This window comes from Pelodiscus sinensis, chromosome 1 (assembly GCF_049634645.1).
Source record: "Pelodiscus sinensis isolate JC-2024 chromosome 1, ASM4963464v1, whole genome shotgun sequence".
Classification (NCBI taxonomy): domain Eukaryota; kingdom Metazoa; phylum Chordata; order Testudines; family Trionychidae; genus Pelodiscus; species Pelodiscus sinensis.
In genome coordinates, this window is record NC_134711.1 from 79,975,041 (window position 1) to 79,991,536 (window position 16,496).

Sequence of the window (16,496 nt, forward strand, 5' to 3'; positions counted from 1 at the left end):
TGTATTCATCGGCAACGGCCACATTGAGGATGGCAAACTACTCCGCCCATTTTGCCAACCACGACTTCGACAATTATTCGAAGTTAGTGCCCCTGATACAGCATCTCCCACATTCAAAAAGGGAGGTACTGAAAGCCATAGTGCAAGAGGGTTACACAGTGGCCCGTAATGCGCTCCAGATATCTCTCGATATCGTGGACTCAGCTTCCCGCACGATGGCGACGTCGATCGTCATGCGACGAGACTCTTGGCTCCACCTGGCTTCGGTGCCAAAGGATCTACACCCTAAGGTGGAGGACCTCCCTTTCGACCGAGCTTCCCTGTTCGCCCAAAACACGGACCAAGTGTTTCACTCAGGAAAAGACTCTAGGAATACGTTAAGAACGCTAGGAATGTACACCCCACCCTTCAGGCGCAGGAGAGCTTGGCCGTATAACAGGCAGAGGCCTCCTCCTTCCTCGGCTTCTTATTATTCCAATCAACGATTTAGACCATACGAGCAACACAGACAGAGGCAGCGCCCCCAGCGTCGCCGCCAGCAATCTAACAAGACCAACAACCAACAACAATCTAGGCAACAAGTTTGACGGACTGATCGAGAGTCTGCGGACCATCCCCCAACTAGAATCCAATGCGCGAGTAACCAAACTCTTCAGCCGCCGTCTGTACCCCTACTCCCTTCGTTGGTTTGCCATCACCACGGACCGCTGGGTCAGGGAGATCGTAACCTCGGGACTCACCATTCCGTTCTCCACTTTACCTCCCACCAACCCTCCCTCCCCGCCCCCTTTCAGGGACCCCTCTCACGAAAATCTGTTACGACAGGAGGTCGTACACCTACTTACCATAAGTGCGGTGGAAAGGATCCCTCCCGAATTCCAACGCAGGGGCTTCTATTCCCGATACTTCCTCACAGAGAAGAAGTCGGGGGGATGGAGGCCGATACTAGACCTTCGCGGTCTCAACCGCCACATGCGAAGATACAGATTCAAGATGGTTACTCTGGGTTCCATCATCCCAACACTACAACAGGATTGGTTCGCGTCTCTTGATTTACAGGACGCATACTTCCACATTCCTATCCACCCAGCTCACAGGAGATTTCTGCGGTTTACCGTCGGAGACGACCATTACCAATATGCGGTCCTTCCCTTCGGCCTATCCGCAGCTCCGAGAGTATTCTCAAAGACCATGGCAGTCGTAGCAGCGCACCTCCGTCGAGCGGGCATCACCATCTTTCCTTATCTCGACGACTACCTCCTCTCGGCTCCTTCGAGAGAACAAGCCGAGACGGCAGTTGCCACTACAAAAGCCATCTTTGAGACTCTTGGTCTAATTATCAATCTGCCAAAATCTACTCTAATTCCGGCCCAGTCCATCGTGTTCATTGGGGCCAGACTAGACTCTGCCACTGCTATGGCGTATCTGCCTACAGACAGAGCCGACACCATTCGAGACCTGTCGAATGTCTTGCTTACAGCCCCGAAGGTTCCATACCTTACCTGCCTGAAACTATTGGGACACATGGCCTCTACCACGTACGTCATAACCCATGCTCACCTCCGCATGCGATGTCTGCAACATTGGCTCCTTATAGCCTACAAACCGGGCATTACCAATATCAACAGTTTCACAACCGTCCCTGCCCGGGTCAAGAAATCGCTCTCTTGGTGGGTTCAACCTGCCAATACTCTAGCAGGCGTTCCCTTCCGGGTCCAACCCCCATCCATTCAACTGACCACGGACGCATCCCTAATAGGCTGGGGGGCACATATGTTACACTATCGGACTCAGGGACTATGGTCCCATCAGGAATCCCTACTCCATATAAACTTCCTGGAGCTCAGGGCAGTTTTCAACGCATGTCGCCACTTCGTCCGCCAGATTCAGGGAACCGCTGTACAGATCCTTACGGACAACATATGCACGGTTTACTATATCAACCGGCAAGGTGGGGCCCGGTCCAGGACTTTGTGTGCGGAAGCAGTGCGCCTTTGGAACTGGGCGATTCGTCACGAGATCATGCTCACAGCTTCCTATCTCCCCGGCAAAACCAATACAATTGCGGACGCACTCAGCAGATCCTTCCACTCCCAGCACGAATGGGAACTCCTTCACTCCGTAGCCCGCGATCTGTTTCAGAGATGGGGTTACCCAGAGATCGACCTCTTTGCCACTCGAGTCAACAGGAAGTGCCGCTCTTACTATTCAAGAGCAGGGATAGGCACCCAATCGATGGGGGATGCCTTCCTACTCAGGTGGGGAACATACCATCTCCTGTACGCTTTTCCCCCAATTCCGCTGATACCCCGAGTAATACAGAAAATACTATCAGACTCGGCGACAGTGATCCTGGTGGCTCCTTTCTGGCCGCGCCAGACGTGGCTCACGCAACTCATGCAGATGTCAGTGTCCAGACCTCAATGTCTTCCACGCATCAACAACTTGATCTCACAACAAAACGGCAACCTTCTCTACCCGGATGTCGACCGGTTGCACCTGACAGCTTGGCTCCTAACTGGCTCCAGGGCCTAGAATTAACCTGCTCCCAAGCGGTCAAGGATGTACTCGTGCAAAGCAGACACCACAGCACCCAACGATCCTACACCTATAAGTGGCGTCGCTTCTTAGCCTGGTGCCAGCTACAAGCCATTAACCCCCTAAGCGTGCAGATTCAGCGTATTCTAGACTATGTCCTGCATTTACATTCCCAAGGGTTGGCCGCTGCTTCGCTAAAAGTGCACTTGGCAGCTATTTCGGCTTTTCACACTCCCATAGAGAGTTTTTCTGTCTTCTCCCATCCGCTTACGAAGAAATTCCTCAAGGGAATTTCCAATCTCTGTCCACCACACAAACCTATCTCGCAGCCATGGGACCTTGGCCTTGTACTGGACACTCTTACCCGCCCACCATTTGAACCACTTGCGACTTGTGAGTTACAAATTCTCACGATTAAAGTTACCTTTCTCCTGGCGATAGCCTCAGCTCGGTGGGTCTCAGAGCTTGCATCATTCTCGGCGGATCCTCCATACACAATTTTCACTCAGCAGGGAGTCTCACTGAGATGTCATCCAGCCTTCTTGCCAAAAGTCAACTCGTCCTTTCATGTCAATGAGCCTATAATCTTCCCGACTTTCTACCCTAAGCCACATGCTACACCTGAGGAAGCCCACTGGCACACTCTGGACGTCAGAAGGGCGTTGGCATTTTATCTAGACAGAACACGTCCCTTCCGGAAGTCTCCACGTTTGCTATTATCACTCACTAATCGCTCTAAAGGTCATCAGCTGTCGTCACAACGTATTTCGAAGCATATCGTTAACTACATCACCCGTTGCTACACCCTCAGGGGGAAGTCTCTACCCTGTCCGCCAACCGCACATTCAACCAGGAGTATGGCTGCCTCCACGGCTTTTATGAAAAATGTATCACTTAGGGACATATGCAGGGCAGCGACATGGTCGTCCGCATCCACTTTTGCTAGACACTATGCCCTTGACCGTCTCAAGGAGGCAGACACAGCAGTCGCTCAAGCAGTCCTTTCGTCCGTGCACAAGTAAATCCAAAGCACAATCAGTGCGAGGATGACTGCTTCGTACTCACCTGTAGTGGAGCACCCACGGGGACATCACTCGAAGAAGAAGAAAAGGTTACTCACCTTGTGCAGTAACTTCTGTTCTTCGAGATGTGTGTCCCCGTGGGTGCTCCACGACCCGCCCTCCTCCCTGCTTCGGAGCTCTCTCTTGTATCTTGCAGATGTTCTGGCTAGGAGGAACAGGCGGGTCGGACCGCGCGACGCAGAAAAGGCGTGAACGCCGCGGGACACTCTGCGCATGCGCGGTCCTCCGGAGGGGGCTACTGCTACTAAGAAATTTCCGGTTTGCGGCGCCGGGACGAGCCCGACACCTGTAGTGGAGCACCCACGGGGACACACATCTCGAAGAACAGAAGTTACTGCACAAGGTGAGTAACCTTTTCTTACAGCACCGGGGTGCCCAGCCCCGGTGCTGGTTGAGTCGCCAGCAGCTGCGGCACTGGGGTACCTATGCCCAGTGCCGGTTGAGTCGCCAGCAGCCGTGGCACAGAGGTGCTCAGGCTCAGTGCCGGTAGAGTTGCGGCTGGCGGTTGCGGCACCGGGGTACCCAGGCCCGGTGCCTGACGAGACCACTGCGTCGATGCCGGTGCAGATGAAGGCACGGAGACGGATGCCGGCTCCTGGGCGACCTCCATGGAGGAGAGAAAAATCTGAGTGGACGCCACATGGCTACTCAGATACGACACCAGCACCGCCAGGTGGAGAGCTGGTAAGGAGCTCAACTGCAGCGCAGTTCGTGCATGGCTGGAAACTCCCTGAGTCTGACAGCTCAGCGACAAGAAGGGTGCCGAAGTAGCGATTGGTCCTGACCCCACATGGGGTGGTCCCAACACATAAGCCACTTTAGCATGCTAACCTGGGCCATGCTGGGGTGAAGCCGTACCCAGCCGAGCCTCCGACGATGGTGACCTCGACCCTTCCGAGTCAACCGAAGATGGAGGGGAGGTCGTGAGGCTAATAAGGTCCTGCGCCGCCTCGAACGTATCTGGCGTGGACAGGCAGTATGGAGGCAGGCAACCAGGACTACCTCGGCCTCCTCGGCGCCGATGGTGTGAAGAGGACGATACGCGCACCGGACAGCCCACAGTGCGGTGCCCAACCGACGTTGTCTTCTTCGAAGGGGACCTTCCCCGGGATTTCTTCACTCTCTTAGTCGGAGGAGAGTGTGACCGGTGCCGAGAACTCGACACCCACGCGCGGTGCCGGTGAGGGGCCTCCCGCGTGGAAGCCGGTGCACTGCGCACTGCAGGCTGTTCCGGCGGCACTGGTTGAAGCGCAGTCTCCATGAGGAGAAGTTTCAGGCGGGAAACCCTTTCTTTTCTCGTTCGGGGCTTAAAGGACTTGCAGATCTTACAGGCAATAGCCAGATGAGTCTCACCCAAGCACTTAAGACAGCTGTCGTGTGGGTCACCCTTGGGCATAAACTTCCCGCAGTCAGCGCACGTCTTGAAGCCTTGCAGCCCTGGCATTCCTTACCCCCAAGGGGGAAGGAACAAAGCAAAGAACCTAACTATCTAACTGCGAGAACTATTTACAAGGAATGTGAGAACGGGAACCATTAACTAACTAAGTAGACTGAGATATGGAGACGCTCCAACGACCGTCGCTGCAGTAAGAAGGAACTGAGGTGGGGCAGCGCCGGGGGGTACTTATGCCCCGCCATGGCAGCGCCACTCCAGGGGGCGCTCTGCCAGCGCTACGGGTACCGCTAGGGAAAACGCTCCAGAAGACGCAGTGCACGCAATGCGCACACCTACTTTGAATGGACATGAGCAACCACTCGAAGAACATATATTTCTGCGCATCCAGAAATATAATTTATGCTATCATGTGCCAATAGTGTCTGTCTGCTATGTACATTGGATAAATGTCTCAAGACACTTCGCCAAAGGATCAATGCCCACAAAACAGATATTAGACAGGTTCACAAAGAAAAAACAATTTCTTGCCATTTCAACCAGAAAGGACATTGTCTCAACGATTTGATTACCTGTATCCTGCTTCAAAGGCCTTTTAAGACTACATTTGAAGGCGAATCCTCTGAACTGTCATTCATGCTTAAATTTGACACTTTACGCCTAAGTTTGAATAAAGACTTTAATTATCTTACCCATTACAAAGATAGCTTTCCCAATTATCACCTCTAATATCATTAGCTCACAGACATTTACCTCCCTCCCATCCCCCTTCTGTTCTGAAATTTGATTTGTCCTTTTCATATGTGTTAATTTTTTTAATTGTATCCTTTGGTATATATGGCTGTGACAATTTTCTTCCACTATTTGATCTGAGGAAATGGGTCTGGCCCACGAAAGCTGATCACCTAATAAACCATCTTGTTAGTCTTTAAAGTGCTACATAGTCCTGTTTTTTGTTTCAGCTACACCAGACTAACACGGCTACATTTCTATCACTATAAACAAAAAGGATAGCAGACTAACAGATTATAAGTTGGAACTGCAAACTTAACTCATCCTCGGAAGCCTAAAAATATTTATGGAGACTCTCAAAACAGTCTATAAACTTATACGTGTACTGGACTACTGCAATGAGGCACAAAAGTATGATTTTTAACAATCAATATGCAGCTTTAAGTTTGAATTTCCTCACTTATGTAAATCTGTCAGTCCCTTAACATTTTTTTTAAAACAACGTAATGGAAAACTCTATTCAGAAAAGAGCCTTTCTATTTAATTTTTGTTTTAGCCTTTTTATAGCCATATCTGAATGAAAATAAGTTATTTACTTCTTAAAACTTTGTTCTTGTGGTTTATTCTCCACCTGAAATCATAATTTCCATCTTGTGACATCAGTCATTTCTACAGTAGCCAGTTGTGGTTTTACAATCACGGGATCAGACTTCAAATGGGAATAAACAGCAGGAGCAGAGGAAATCTTAAAATACAATTTATATGCAAATGCCACTTACAAAACAGGAGAAGATTACTGGTACATATAGCAAATCTGTAATAAGGGCAGCCTTTTCTCTAGGTAGGAAACATTACAAAGTTTTCAAGCATGAATCAGAGTGGCTTTAAAATGTGGTCCTAATCTGAAAAACTACTATATGAAAATAGCATTTTCCCGAGCAGCATATGTACTCCCAGCATATTTTGAGACAAAAATAATTATTTTAGCAACAAAAATACATTTGCACTACTTATAAAAAAGAAATTCCTGTCACCATTGCAGAAGCAACACAGTTCTGAAAGTGTGAGCTATGTCTTATTCAAGTACTCTCATCCTCAACACCAGAAGAACTGTTAAAGTTCCAAACTCTGTAGACATATTCTGATCCCCTTCACATCTATACAAATGGAAACAAATGGCTTCTACACAAGTAAAAAAAAGATGAATCTGAAAATATTTGAATTGCATAGATGAAAACAGGAGCAGACTATGGTTTTCAGAATCTAATGCTTTATATCACTGGTGACGATGCATGAGTCAGAAAGAAGTCTGCTTGATTTTCAACTCCCATATTGAATTTGAGAGGATGTCAGTAATTAAAACCAACTTTCTGTTCAAACTGAGCAACTGTGATCTGGAATCACTGAAACATTAGAAACATGGAAGCCCACAATGCCGTCTTTACAGAGTTACTTTGCAAAGTAGATTTTTTTCAAGTCAGTCTCATGAATTGTATAAGCGGCTAGCTAAATATTAAGAATTCTCTTTGGCCAACTAGGAAACTAAACAAAACTAACTTAAATCTTTCTATTTGTTCTCATTCTCAGCATTATATTTAGTTATTACAAATAATCTTTTTTTAACACAGCTGTTTAAAATAGTCCTCCTTTCAGATGCTAAAATAGTTTATTTCAGGAGTTACCCCAAAATCTGAATTCAAAAGACATCTGATGCTGCCAGAGCTCTCTCTCTGTATTGATAGTGAATCCATGTACATAGTCTACCTAAGTTCTTTTATTCAGAAGTCATATTAATAGTAAAGTTCATATTAACTTATCACTAGAACCTTACCCTTTTGCTTGCTGTGCCACAAAACGTAGCTTTTCGCATCTTTCTCTGACAAGGATTTTGATATTTTTAAGTATTTTAATGGAGTCTCTAGGATTTTTTTTAAAATCTTTCTAATCTTTTATTTCATGATACTTAAAAACAATTTTCCATCCCAATTTTGTCCTATTCTGTTGGGCTATTTGTGACATTTTCCTGTTTTGAATAGAGCCGATATTAACACAGAGGTTGCTGTGAATAGGCTTGTCAGAAATCACTATTTATTTTGTTTTAATTTTCACAGATGATATTATTTTAAAGTGTTATTTTTCTATTTTGATCAGTTTTAAAAGTTCACAGCTATTAGAAATTATGATGGACCAGAACATAGAGGAGTTAATCATTATTCAATGACAACAGATGTTGAGACTCAAAAAGTTAAAGCTTTATAACTATTAAAATATAAGCTGTCAATTCACATCAAAATGTACAAGCTAAGTAACCTTAAATCGAGCTATCAAAAGTTTTCAGAAAGTACTTTTGTTACTTTATCTATCTGTAAATTTCAATTATTGTCAATGGAAATATTTTTCACAGGTGAGTGTCTGTGAAATCCACATTCATCAACTTTTCCAGGCAAAAATTTAATCTTACAAGCCTCCTACCAACACATGAACAGCCCCAAGCAATGGGAATGGTGTTGGTTAAATAGACGATAATGCACAGCCAGCAGAGGGAGTACACTGTACCATTTTTGTGAGCCCTACCAAAAGCATGCCGTGCGGGAACAGGGGACGTGGGAGGGCGGCTCGACCCTGCAGCCACACTTGCCCCCAGGCTGCACCCGCCAGCCCCGCTGTGATCTCCGCAGCCGCCTGATGCGCCGCCTTGCCTGCTGCCCCCAGTCCGTCTTCCTTGACCCCCATCCGCCCCCAATGACCCTCTGATCTTCTGAATCCTCTGGGGGCACGGAGAGGGCCGGGACCGAGTGGCGGGGCCCTGAGGCCGGAGGTGAGAGGGTGGTGGCAAGCGTCTGGTTGCGGCGATGAAGGAGCTGATGCGGCAGGTAAGCAAGTGGGATGGGGAGGGCAAGTGGATGCCTTTCCCTGGGTGTCGGCGGGGCACTTGACTCGTGGCCCGGCCATACTCCTGTAATCCATGCACTCAATAGGGAGCTACTCCTTTCAGAGACCCCTGTGGGGGAGGTAGGAGTGAGTTCAGTGTTACTGTTGCTGGGCAGATTTAGCAGTCCACTCAGAAGCTTCTGGAGGTGGGTCCAATAGTTTGGGGTTAGACTTCATGAGCAAGCAGGCAAGGCAGCTGGTTTTCTAAGGCCTGTGTGAGCTGGAGGAATCTAAGCCAGGAGCTGAGAACTGGCTGCTGCTCCTCACTCTGCAGCACTTTGCAGCAGGTCGGGTGGTGTTAACCTTCTACTGGGGATCACTAGCAATGCTACTTAGAGCTAGGAGAACCTAGGAGAGGAAATAACTTCTGTGTTAATTGTTTGCTTTAAATGCTGTTTTGATTTTAGTCAGACTGTTCTAGTTCATTTGCTCAGTCCATGTGATTTTTCCAGCTCCTCTGCAAACGTAGCAATGGGGGAAAGAGTCATTTCTATTTTGTTCTCAGGTTTTTTTGTATTTTCTCATAATAGGGTTTCTTTAAATCTGTTCATTTGTGAGCTAGCTGACTAGTTAATCAGTGAGCTGCCCTGCCTAGCAGCGACCATAACAGAGGAAGAATCTGCCTGGACTCCAGCTGAGGATTCCCTACAAGCAAGTGGAGAGAGAGATTTCAGACTCAGCACATGGTGCAGAGTTGATATCAGAGGCACAAACTGAGACTTTGATGAATCAAATCTAAGCTCTTGGGACCTCTCAGTCTTTTCTTACTATGTTTGTGTGGACTGAACTGTTCACATTTCACTTTTAGTTTTCTCTTTACTCATGTTTAGTGTAATTATAGACATTATTTGTGGATTGTAAAATAGTTGTGTTATGTTGTAAGAATTAGAATATTTGTTTCTTCATAAAATTTTATAAATTTATTTAATTAAATTCATTATTTTAGTTTCTTTTGGAATTTGAATATAGGGAGGCTGACACTGGGCAATCCTTGCTGAAATTCCTAACAGACAAAATTCTAGGTCTCCAGTACTGCAGTGGAAGTGGGGGTTTCTTTAGACACTGGAGAAAGGCAGTGAAGTCAAGATGAAAATAACTTAAGAGACCAAGTATCATATGTGCCTATGCATTGTAAGCAATAGCAACAGAATGCTGTCTGTAGGGAAACTAGCTTCAGTAACTGAGAGGAAAGTCATCTATAAAGAAAATTGTTTGCATTAAGATCAGTGTTTTGAAGACATTCATCTTAGCAGGGTAGCTCAGTGGGAGATTTCCATGTGGAAGGAGGAGGAGGTGGTGATTGGGTGGATGGGAGAGCAGCTTCCCATGTCATGCACCACACCTGCCATGGATGAAGACCAAAAGGCCTGGAAGTGCAGGAAGGGGCCACTGTTCATAGCTGTTCCAGCCTGTCTGCCCAACCCTGTACATCCGGAACCCCCTGCATCTCCTTCCGCCAGGACCCTTATCCCACAGAGCCTAACACCCTCTACACATATCCTCCTCCCTCATCTGTGAGGGTAGGTGCGAGAGGGGTTTCAGATGAGTAGGGATGAGGCAGGTGCAGAGCTTCTTGCAACCAAGAGATGTTGCTAGGGTTGATTTCACCCAGACCCAGTTGCTCTGTGCAGGGGAAGAGGGAACTCCACCCCAAATCCCAGTAATTTAGCTCTTCCTTGGCTGCTTCAGCACTCTCCATTTCCGAGGCAGAGGATGAATGAACACTAGTGCACTAACACTGCAAGCTCTACTCATGCACTATGCAAGGGCCACGGCGGGAAGAGGTGGTGGTATACACTACTCATCCTAGTGGGTTGATTAGTAACTAATGAATCCAGGAAGCTGAGTACCAGATCACATGGCTTAGAATGAGATGGTGACCGTGCATGACCATGGGCCAACCTACTGTTAAGTCCAAAATGAAGCAACCTCTAAAAGAAATAAGCTCTCCCTACCCTGAAAATTTTGAAGCCGCTTTTTTAAAAATCTGGAGCCCCAATTCTTATTATGAGAAAATTTGCCAACAAGAATTTTTGTCTACAAAATGTTCCATGTATTAGTTACAAGTAACACCAAACATTTCTAGAACAAATAAAATTCTATTAAAATTGTAGTGAAGAAACACATTTCTGTGCACTAGTCACAGGAATATTGAACAGATATATATCTTTGTTTTAATTTTACCAAAACAGGCCATTTCCTTACTATACTGATTGGAATCTGAAATGCATCACTTTTCTAACATCAAATTAGAAGCCTTTATTTGGGACAATCCCAGAATATTGGAAGATAATTCCCTGTATCACAGGATCCTCTCTAATATTTTGCTGAAAACTCCGTGTCTGGCTCTTTTCACAAACCATTTTCCTACTGGCACTTTTTCTAAAGCAAACTGTACATTATAGTTTAGCTTTGTATCATTCCAGTCCCCTTCACAAAATTGTTGCTGAAGAGTTTGTTTCCTTCTCCCTATCTAAAAATCTCATGGTAAATGTTACTCTGAAGTTCTGCTAGATCTGATTTGCAATGTTCAATTACTAAAAGGCAGCCTTAAAATTGAGGTCTAAAGCTAAAATTTGGGTTATGTATACAACAAATACTTAATTCTGACCTGAGTTGGTCCGTTTTCAAATGTCGTCTGGGTGACAAAGTAGGGTTACAGATGGAAAATTCAAAACCGAGTAATTGCTTTGTACTGTTACTGGCAGCAACGTAAAAAACCTTAAGTAGTCTGCACAACAGGGATGTTAAAATGTGTGTAATTGATTAACCACATAGCTGCTGAAACTTTCAACAGTTACACGCGGGGAAACAGCCAACTCTCTGGGAGCCAACTTAGAAGCTGGCTTTTGCTGTGCACCGGCACCTGCCTGCCGCTGTACTCTCAGGAAACTGACTGTTTGCCTCTGTATCAGAGGCAGTAGTGTGGGGTAGCAAGCAGCTCCCTGGGAACCGGACCACAAGGTGCATTTAGGTAACCGATAAGCATGATCTTATCCCTACTGTACAAGCTGTTATATGCACTTTGCACAACATTTGAGAGAATTTCCAATAACATACAATAATTTCTAAAAGACTGCGCAGTTGCCATTGACCCTACCAACCATTACACAGATGCGTAACTTAAGAGCAATCCTGCTGAAATTGGAGATCATTGACTACAGTGATTTACTACTCAGGACAGTTGGAAATGACATCATCTTAAACAAGATGTTAAAATTCTTAGTGTACACAAGGACTTCTCTGTTTTTAAGTTGTCAGTTGGCCATAGCTAAGGTCTGGTTTACACTACAGCAGGTCTCAAACTCCTGTCCTACAGGCCAGAGCTTATTTGTAATCTCACCCAGAAGACCTGTTTGCTTGAGAAGGCAGAGGTGTTGAAGGTTTCAAACTGAGGCATATCCCACATCCTAGGACAGTGACTGCTCTGACTTCTTAGCTAAAAGTTTGATGAGACCATCACTTTCTCCTCTGGCTATTTTCTATGAAGATAGATGCCAACCTTGTACATTTGCATAAGAAATACCTTAGTTGCTTAAGCCACTTGATTCCAGGAAAAGAGCCCCTGATTACAAATTGCCAGCAAAGATCAGCATGATCCTGCCAGCTGGCCTTAGGTGATGAATTCTGAGGTGGTGGGATTTAGGACACACCCCTCTTGTTGGTGTCTCCCATCAGCCAGATTCCCCGGCTCCCACCTGCCTCCTCCTGTTGCCTCTGATATAGAGGCAGCAGAGGAGGTTGCTCTGTGCTTAAAGCAGCAACTTAGGGAGGGGGCGGGGGAAGGGAGGTGGGTTCCAGACCTTAGAACCACTGGCTCCTGCAGAGCTGCCTCCCTCCCCCGCCACTTCTCTGTGCTACTGCCTCTGAATCAAAGGCAGTAGCACATGAGGAGAGTGGCCAGTACGTGCGGGGACCCAGTTTTTAAGCGAGTTTCCCACCAAGGACTGGCTCCCACCTGCACCCCCTATGCTGCTGTCTGGGAGGCAGCAGGAGGGGGAGCTGGCACGCATGGAGAGCCAGCTTGATACACAGGCAGCAAAGGAGGCCGGGGGGGGGGGGGTTGCATGTATTTGTGTGGATTAGCTGAGAAGACCAGGCTTATCAGTTAATCATGTTAACAACTACACACTAAAATCCCTACTTACAATGCTTCTGTGGTACTATCAAAAGCCTCAATATAATTAACTTGTCTAATTATTCCTTCTATCCGCTATGCCGGTAACCCTAACAAAGAAGGCATAGATGTTGGTTGGCATGATTTGCTCTTGACAAATCCATGCTGGTTACTACTTTTAATTAGAGCCCTACTAAATTCACTGCCATGAAAAGTCACATCATGGACTGTGAAATCAAATCTGGCCATCTCTCCCTCTCCCCCTAGTAAAATTTGGTCTTTTCTACCCTATACTGTTCTTACTTTTTGGAGGAGACTGGGGGTCCTGACCCAAAATGGAGTTTGACGCAGAGGTGTCACAATGCTTATGGGGTGGCTGGTTACCCTTTATATTCTTAATTGCCAGTTTTATTTCTGTTCTATCTTCACAGTTGGGTAGCTAGACGTTTGCATCTGTGAAGGCAGAACCCCACCAGCAGTAATGCAATAAAAGGGTGGAAATACCCTACCACATCACTCTTATCCCACATCGCTCTTATCTCTGCCATACTGCTCATAACAGCTCTACACTCAGAGCTGGGTTCCCAGTCAGCAGCTGTCAATCTCCAGCTGTGAAGGCAGCACTGCCACCAGCAGCACAGAAGTAAGAATAGCAGCGCCCTCCCACCATGCACTCAATGTCTTGCAACCTCCTCCCACCATATAACTGCTATTTAGGTCAGGGCCCGTACAATTACACCATTGTGAAATTTCACATTTAAATAGCTGAAATCATAAAATTAATCATGAAATGTCTGATTTTTAAAAAATACTAGGACTGTGAAACTGACCAAAATGGACCTTGGATTTGGTAGGGCCCCTACTTATAACCCGTTATCCTTTCCGAGTGTCACCAGTCTGTCTCTCCCCCGGAAGCCCTAGGAACTAGGGATGTTAAAAATTAAGTAAACGTGTAACTGCTGAAAGTTTCAGTGGTTACACGTGGGGGCTCGCTGAATGCAGCGCGCCTGCCTGGCCCTGTGCACATTCCCTGCCCACATTCCGATTAGGAACCAGAGAAGAACGCCCGTGACAGAACCCCAGAGAACAAGCAGCGGTTACATCACAGGCGTTTAAAACGCTAAAAAGTTGTTACTCACCTTGTGCAGTAACGATGGTTCTTCAAGATGTGTCCCCGTGGGTGCTCTACTCTAGCTGTTGGGCTCATCTTGTGCTGCAGACCGGAGACTTTTTCAGCAGTGGTCCAGCCGGGCCGCGCATGCGCGGCCAGAGGCACACGTCACTCGTGCCGGCTCTGAACATGCGCAGCCCGATTCCCACCAGTTCCTCCTAAGCAGAGAATTTCTGAAAAACAGAAAAAAAACTCCTAAGAGGGGATGAGGGCAGGTCGTTAGCACCTACGGGGACACATTTCGAAGAGCCATCGTTACTGCACAAGGTGAGTAACTTCTTTTTTGATTGGTCCCTGTGGGTGCTCTACTCTAGGTGACTTCAGAGCAGTAGTCTAGTCTATTCAGATGCGCATTGGTGTTCCGAAGTTTGTGCCAAAGGCAAGACTGCCGAGGCTACTGGTGAGTCATGGGTAGAGGTGTTAATAGCATAGTGTCTTGCAAACGTGGAGGCCGATGACCATGTGGCCGCTTTGCATATGTCTGGTAGGGAGACCCATTTGATAATGCTGTGGAGGTTGCCATTGCTCTTGTTGAGTGCACCCTCAGTGAACGGGACGGATCCTTATTCTGCAATGCGTAACCATGGGAGATGCAGGAGACGATGATCTTAGAGAGGCGTAGCGCCGAAAGAGGTTGGCCCATGGAGCACTGAGCCATGGACAATAACAAACGCTGGGATTTATGAAACCCTCTCATTCTATCTAGATAGATTTCAAGCACACACCGGACATCCAAGGTGTGCAGCTGGGACTCTTGTAGAGACGAGTGTGGTTCTGGGTGGAAAGTTGGGAGTATGATGGGTTCATTAATGTGGAACTGAGAATTCACCTTGGGAAGGAAGTTGGGGTGAGGTTGCAGTATCAGTTCATGGTTTGTGAACAGTATGTACGGCAGTATAGCCGAGAGAGCGGCGATCTTGCCCACTTTTTGAGCAGAAGTGATGGCCAGCAGGAACGTAACTTTCATGGTAAGCATTGTCAGGTCAGACGTTATCATAGGTTGAAAGTGAGACTGTGAGACTATCTGCAAGTCCCAAATGTCTGTTGGTTGTCTATGTATGGGATATAAATTAGCAACCCCCTTGAGAAGTCTTTTGATCATTGGGTGAGAGAATATCGAGGAGCCCTGTATCAGAGGTCGAAGGGCTGAGATTGCTGCGATGTGGACCCTAATAGAAAGGAGCGATAGGTCTAATCCTTGTAGGTGTAGGATATAGTCAATAATGTGTTGAAGAAGAATGGAGTTGGGGTCAAAGTTTTTGGTATGGCACCAGGATTGAAAACGACACCATTTATAGAGGTAAGAACGCCAAGTCAAGTCTCTTCTGCTGTGCGAGAGAACGTCTCACTTCTTGGAAGCATTTTATTTCCGAATGTCGGAACCAGTTAGGAGCCATGCCGTGAGGTGTAACTTGTGGATCTGTGGAGGTGCAAGCTTCCCTTGCTGTTGTGTCAGAAGATTGTGATAATCCGGTAGATGATATGGGGAACAGATGGACATCTGAGTGAGGATAGGGAGCCATGTTTGGCGAGGCCAAAAGGGAGCCACGAGAATAACTGTGGCTTTGTCCCTGACTATTTTCTCTAAGACCTTGGGGATCAGGGGAATTGGAGGAAACGCAAAGAGCAGATGTTGGCTCCAGTCTACGAGGAAGGCATCTCCCAGAAAGTTATGACCGATGCCTGCTCTCGAACAATATAGAGGGGTACTTCGCGTTGTAACTTGTTGCCAATAAATCTATGGCGGGGCATCCCCATCTCTGGAATATTCGCTCTGTTGTTTGAGGGTTCAATTGCCATTCGTGCTGGTGAATGACATGTCTGCTGAGAGTGTCGGCTATGATGTTGTCTTTTCCCGGTAGATATACTTCGGTGATGGTAATGTTGTGCTGGATGCACCAGCTCCATAAACGTATGGCTTCCGCACAAAGGTATTATGAGTAAGCGCCGCCTTGACGGTTAATATACTGCCATCATGTTGTCTGAAAGAATTTGAATGGTGCGGCCTTGAATGCTGGCGCGAAAGGCTTTGCAGGCATTGAATATTGCTCTTAATTCAAGAAGATTGATATCCTGTAGAGATTCTTGAGGAGACCAGCATCCCTAAACTTGAGAATCGCCGAGGTGAGCTCCCCAACCCAGTAGGGATGCATCTGTTGTTATCTGCATGGTGGGTTGTGGGCGCTGGAAGGGAACGCCGGTAAGCATATTCGCGGTGTTGTGCCACCATTTTAAGGATTCCCATACTATAGGAGGGACGGGAAGTAGTTTGCGGATGTTGTGACTTCCAGGACGATAGACCGAAGCCAGCCAATGTTGTAGACTCCTGAGGTGTAGTCTTGCGTGCTGAACCATATATATGGTAGCAGCAATATGGCCTAGGAGTCTGAGACAGGTAAGTATCGATGTTCTGGGACTCAAGGAAAATATCTGCACAAATTCTCGGATTGCCTGGAATCTGGCAACAGGTAAGTGTGCTGTGGCTGTAATGGCATCTAGTCGAGACCAATGAATTCGAGAGATTGATGTGTA

At 46.9% G+C, this 16,496-nt stretch overlaps 2 protein-coding genes across 5 annotated transcripts in view; one reads left to right on the plus strand and one right to left on the minus strand.

Moving 5' to 3' along the window:
* The window catches only part of MRPL42 (mitochondrial ribosomal protein L42), a 116,459-nt gene that overhangs the window by 55,483 nt on the left and 44,480 nt on the right, over positions 1-16,496 (plus strand). The window lies entirely within an intron of this gene.
* The window catches only part of LOC142830149 (uncharacterized), a 35,246-nt gene that overhangs the window by 7,006 nt on the left and 11,744 nt on the right, over positions 1-16,496 (minus strand). The window contains exon 2 of one of the 2 annotated variants that reach the window (XM_075933189.1): positions 13,933-14,137. The exons of the other annotated variant lie outside the window; for it this stretch is intronic. The gene's annotated coding sequence lies outside the window, so the exon portion shown is untranslated. The remainder of the gene's footprint in view (positions 1-13,932; positions 14,138-16,496) is intronic. 2 annotated transcript variants of the gene reach the window in all.